This window comes from Curcuma longa, chromosome 1 (genome assembly GCF_044706935.1).
Source record: "Curcuma longa cultivar G26 ecotype Majalengka, Jawa Barat chromosome 1, ITB_CL_G26_1.1, whole genome shotgun sequence".
NCBI lineage: Eukaryota > Viridiplantae > Streptophyta > Magnoliopsida > Zingiberales > Zingiberaceae > Curcuma > Curcuma longa.
Genome location: NC_133861.1, coordinates 27,923,095 through 27,929,548, shown reverse-complemented (window position 1 = coordinate 27,929,548; position 6,454 = coordinate 27,923,095). Strand labels below are relative to the sequence as shown.

General features: G+C 38.5%; 2 pseudogenes; both read left to right on the top strand.

Annotated features, from left to right (window-relative positions):
* Nucleotides 1-282: 282 nt before the first annotated feature.
* Nucleotides 283-1,489, top strand: LOC141827369 (uncharacterized; annotated as a pseudogene).
* An 18-nt stretch (nucleotides 1,490-1,507) lies between these two features.
* LOC141827361 (uncharacterized) lies at nucleotides 1,508-2,688 on the top strand (annotated as a pseudogene).
* Nucleotides 2,689-6,454: the final 3,766 nt, after the last annotated feature.

Genomic DNA, 6,454 nt, shown 5'->3' with positions numbered 1-6,454 from the left:
AAACTAGAATATCATCAATATATACGACCAGGAAATCCAAACATGTTATCATTCTTCGCAGGAAGATCAGATACGAAGTTACCGAAGAATGGCAAGATTGAGATATGAAGCCCATAGAAGACTTCATGGGGGAAGAAATCTCAAAGAAGAAGAGCTTCACTAGTCCCTGCTGAAACTCTATATTCTTCTAGTTGGTCAGAACCGAGGCATAGGGTTACCGGAGGACAGCAGAATCTTCCTTTAATAAATCAAGAAAGTTATACAACTTTGCGAAGGGAAGGTATGCAACTGGTACATCTGGGATTAGTAATGATAAGAGTTCATGCTTTGCATCGCAGGAATGCTGGAGTTAATGCTTTAATAGTACTGAGGGATACACGATGGACGGATGATAGATCCATCATCGGTACCATGGAGATAGACCTATCTGAAGGTACACAATTGGTGTATATTGCACCAAATATGCTAATCAGATATGAGGTTTGGAACACTGCTGAATCAAATCTGTTAATTACCAGAGGTTTAATAGGCAGACTGACTAATACCAGTCATGCTGATTTTAGATAAATGTTCAGAATGTGGCAGACTATCTGGCTAGTGCAGGAATTCATGCAGTATCAGCTGCACCAAGAACCACAGCAGAATTGCAAGGAATGAGATGGACGCTGCAACCACCAGCAATAAATCAAGTCCGGATCACTCAGGAGGTGAGAACTACTACACTAATGGATGGTTCGGTTGTTCTTTCTTTCCAAGGATACCAGTCAGCTAAACAATCTCAACCAAGAAGGATGAGCAATCTGGACATTGAGGAAATTAGAAATGAAGGAGAAGAGGAATTCATTGGGATGCTTTGTGCCCAAAAAGTTCAACCCAAGAAGCCAAAACCAATATGGGACACACTGGGAGAGCCCAGTGGAAAGTTCGACTACTATGTTGATTATTCAGCGCCAGAAAGGCCACCAGAATACTACCTCCCTATCACTCCAACAGGCTGGGGGGATGATGATGATGATGATGAAATAACACCAGCTACAGAGAAGAATTCAAAAGATTTATGCGAAAAGTATCCACCAGAAGGATGGGAAGCTGATGATATTGTAATAATCCCAACACCAGAAATAATTATTCCAGCACCAGAAGACAAGTTTGGAGCTTCAGAAAGAAAACCAGAAGATGTGGACTCCACAAGAAGAAAAAATTTCCCTGCTACGGCTGGATAAGTGAGAGTGATGATGAAGAAGAGTGTGCTCTCCCGAGCATCTGGGAAGACACTCCGTGGGATGAAGATCCATTCTATGATCTTGATGATGATCTGCCAAGAGAAAGAGATGATATGCAAATAAATGAAGATTTTGAAGAAAGTGAAGAGGAAGATTTAGGCTCTTATTTCTTGGGCCTCGATAATCTGGAAATGGATTATCCTATAAATTCCCCTACTTCTGTACTTGATGAACAGCAACCTCCACATTGGGATGTCAAATCCTGAGATGAACAAATCCTGAGGATGAACAATAATGCACAAAAAGTTCAATTTATTGAAAATCTCCTAGAAGGGAGGAAAATGAAAAGAAAATGTGGATACAATGGCGTATGGCCTACGTCTCAGAATGATGAAGTGGAGCCTTAGTAAATATGGCAGGTGAAACACAATGGAAGATTTATATTCATCAGCCATTAGGCGCTTCCTCATTTTGCCTGAAGATATTGGTCAATACTCGGAAGACCCCTATCAGGGATCTACAGTTCAGAAAATCAGGATCAGGCCTATGCAGATATTGTAAGATTATCATGTGCTAATATGAAGGATATTTTCTCTTATTTAAAAGACTTTGAAATGCTTGCAGCAAAATCAGGACGAATGTTCATTAGTCCTGAATTGTCAGATATGATATTTAAGAAAATGCCACCACTGATTGGTGAAGAAATAGCTGCTGCCTACAAGGAGAAGTACCCTGCTAATCAGGTAGGAATTGTACCTAGAATTCATTTTACCTACCAATATTTGGCAAATATATGCAAAACGGTAGCAGTACAAAGGTATGCCAAAGACTTGGCATTCTGTAGTAAAATACTCATACCAGGGTATTATAATAACAGGCAAAAGAAATATGGAGTCAGAAAGGCCAAGACATACAAAGGAAAACCCCATGATTCTCATATCAGGGTATTCAAAAGAAAGAAGAGTGAACAGCAAAAGAAGTGCAAATGCTTTATTTGCGGAGAACCTGGTCATTTTGCCAGAGATTGCAAGCGAAAGACAAGAAATATTGCAAGGGCAGCTGTGATGGATCAGCTAAATATTCCTACTGATTATGATGTTCTTTCTGTTGATATTAATGAAGATGATTCTGATGCAATCTGTTCATTTTCTGAAGGTGAAACAGGTCCAAACTATGTGAATGTGGCACTAAATGACACCCCATGGACTCATGAAGCAGTCTTTATGATGGGAGCTGAAAATTGTGGCTGGAGAAGTCAAGTTTTTATAGGGGATTTCATGAAGAATTGCCCTCATGAATGGGAAGAGAATCAAGTTATCACTGACAGTAAACATGTATGCTGTACTTTTTGCAAATTAGTTACTACTGACAATATGCGGCTACATTGCATATTATGCAGGATGACAGTCTGTCCGGCATGTGGACCATTCTATTTAAACAAAACTTTGGTGCTCAAAAAGAATGAGGTGATTCCACCTTATGAAAAAGAAGATCAAGTAATCCAAGGTCTGCTGGATTATACGCAATATTTGCGAAGTCTTGTTGATAGAAGAGCAGTAGAGAATCCAGTAAGAAATGAAGAAGAAAAATTGTTTATCAAAGTCAAGAGAATATCTCCAACAACAATTTTTCCAAAGAGAAGAACTGCAGGAGCAGCAGGCTATGATATTTTCACTAATGAAGAGGTACATATTTTAGCCTACCAACAAAGCCTCATTAAAACAGGTTTAAGCTTGGAATTCTCTGAAGGATACTATGCGATACTATGCGAGGATTGCTTCTAGATTGTTTACAATTGAGCAGCCCTACGGCTCAATTTTATAATCAATGCTGGAGTCATTGATTCTAACTTCCGGGGGGAGGTATGTATACTTGTTTACAATTGTACAAATATTACCCTCTCCCTAGCACAAATTTTCTCAAAGTTTGACCTGCGGTCTGGTTTTCACCAAGTCATGATGAATAAAGATTCTATCCCGTGGACGACCTTCTTAGTTCCACAAGGGTTGTTTGAATGGTTAGTAATGCCCTTCGGACTTAAAAATGCACCGGCAATTTTTCAGAGAAAGATGGACAATTGCTTCAAAGGATGTGAGGATTTCCTGGTCGTATATATTGATGATATTCTGGTTTTCTCACCAAATGAAGAATTGCATTGTGAGCACCTTGAGAAGGTACTTGATATTTGTCAAAAAGAAGGATTAATTTTATCTCCCACTAAGATGAAGTTAGCTCAAGCAGAGATGGAATTTCTGGGGGTTGTTATTGGTAATCGAAAAATTAAATTACAACCCCATATTATCAAAAAAATTATTGACTTCAATGAGGAGACATTAACTACTCTTAAAGGATTACGATCCTTTCTGGGAATTCTTAATTACGCAAGGTCCCATATTCCTAATTTAAGCAAAATAGTGGGGCCACTATACTCAAAAACTTCACCGCATGGAGACAGAAGATTCAAACCTTCAGATTGGGTTATTATTAAGGAGATAAAGGCTCTGGTAAAAAATTTACCAGATCTGGAGTTACCACCTGAGGAGGCCTATATCATTATTGAGACTGATGGCTCAATGGAAGGCTGGGGTGGAGTATGTAAATGGAAGAAAAATAAATTTGACTCCCGAAGCACTGAAAAAATTTGTGCTTATGCAAGTGGCAGGTTTTCTGTTATAAAAGCCACTATTGATGCAGAGATCTATGCATGCATGGAGTCCTTAACAGCAATGAAGATACATTATTTAGACCGGAAGGAGATAACCCTGAGAACTGATTGTCATGCGATCATCAAATTTTTCAACAAGACGGTTAGTAACAAGCCATCTCGTGTTAGATGGATAACCTTTATTGATTACATTACAGGGACAGGTGTGGACATAAAATTCGAGCATATTGAAGGAGTAAACAACGAGCTTGCGGACGCACTGTCAAGACTAGTGCACCATGTGATTCTCAATGATCGTGCTCTAGGAAAATGCTTGCCAGAGAAGCACTATAAATTATTAAAGCAAGCTGAAGAATCAACGGACGAAAGCAAAGATGCTCCAGCAATTATTAAAGCAGCTCTTGGAAGGACTCTTTTGTCACTGTGTAATACTGTAGAAATTTGTACGAAAAGGAACTGAGCCTCGGGGAGCCGTTCCTTTTCATAAGTGGTATTGCAAACCAGGGGGCGGCTCATGGTTTTGGCCAGCCACCCTTTAATAATGGGAATCAATCAGTGATATAATGGAAAGGAAATGATGCGATGGGGCCCCATGTGTACCCGGTCATTCCTATCTATTAGCCATCCTGATCTATATAAACCCCCTTACTAAGTCTTAGCAGAACGGGCGGAAGAACTCCGAAGTCCTACTAAGAAGTGTCTGTAAGTGCTTGAGTGCTTGAGAGTTTGTAAAATATTGTGCTTGCTAATCTTGAGTTCGAGTGCCCTAGTGCCTAAACTCAAGACGATCCAATAAAATCCCTTGTTGTGTGATTATCTCTAATGGTATCAGAGCGTGTTTGGCAAGACAAGATGAGAGGCTAAAACTCCGCAAAGGTTTTCTAGTGAAGCAAAACTAGAGGTATGTACCATACTTAAAGGAGAATTCTAAGCTTTTCTGATAAATTTATCCGATAAATTATTTTAGCGTCTAATCCCTATATGGATCCGTGAAAGGCTTTAGTAAGGTCGTCAGAAGGCAGGAGGCCGTGAAAAGACCTGAACCTAGATTTCATGGTAAACTTGAAGGGTGGGGAACTAAAATTAATTTATGCGATAAATTAATGTCGGAAAGGTTTGAACAATCAATTAAGGACTGGTATCAAAACTCTAGAACTGTGGATCTAGAATACCTTAATTTAGAAACAAAAGTCTCTCTTGAAGGAATTTCAAACTCTAGAACGCATCAAGGTGGGTAATCAACCCTTTTCGGTACTTTTCCATCCAATTTTGGTACTTAGCACCCCATTTCCGGTACTTCACCCACCATTTTCGGTACTTCAGGGTCCATTTTCGGTATTTAAAGGACCAATTTCGGTACTCAACCCATCAAGGTGGGTAAAAAATAAACTCAACTGATTGCCTGTGGAGTTGCACAAAAGCGAGGGAAGCTCGATTATTGTGTGTGTGATTCAGGAAATAAAAATATAATACCTAAATAGGTATAAGAAGTACTTAATATTAATCAATTGGTACTTATTTTGGCCCCTTAAATATAAAAAATTTCGGCATGATCTTCAAGCACGAGTAACATACCATCACTACAAAAATACAAGAAGAAAAGGGCAAGACTAATACCATAAATCTAACACTCAAAGGCCAATCCATTATGGCTGGGAAAGTACCGAAAATGACTGGGAAAGTATCAAAAATGGCTGGCTAAGTACCAAAATTAGTCCGATAAGTACCAAAAATGATCGACTAAGTACCAAAAATTATCGACTGACCAAGTACCAAAAATGGTTGGTTAAGTACCAAATATGGTCGGTTAAATACCAAAAATGGAGGGCTAAATACCGAAAATGATCTCTTGTTTATGAAAATGTCTGGCTAAGTACCGAAATGACTGGCCAAGTACCGAAAATGACTGGTCAAGTACCAAAAATGGTCGCCTAAGTACCAAAAATGGTCGGTTAAGTACCAAATATGGTCGTCTAAGTACAAACATGGAAGATTATAAGGCATAAAATTGTAGTATTAGTCGACTCTATTGAAATCCAGTTGAGGTTCTGTGTGGACATTTAACTAGTTTAGCCGAAAGACCACTTCAATATCAATATCCAACAAAATTTGTAATGCAATACAACTACAAATCTAATTTGAATCCCAAACTAGCGTTACAATATCTGAATCCCAAACACAACTACAATATCTGAATGCAATACGACTTCCAATATCTGAATCCCAAACACAACTACAACTCTAATCTCCTACTTAAGTTGTCAAGATTTACTCAAAATGGAGATGACAAAAACATCAAATATCACAACAGTTCATGGAGATGACAAAAACATCAGTTCATGGAGATGGCAAAAACATCAAATCTCACAATAGTTCATGGAGATGGCAAAAACATCAGTTCATGAAGATGGCAAAAACATCAAATATCACAACAGTTCATGGAGATGGCACAACATAACATATATCAACACAATTTATATTTCATAACATAGAGTCCACAAGACCATTCCAAATATGAATGTCTAAATCTTGAATGCAATACAAATGTCTAACATTCTGTCATTCA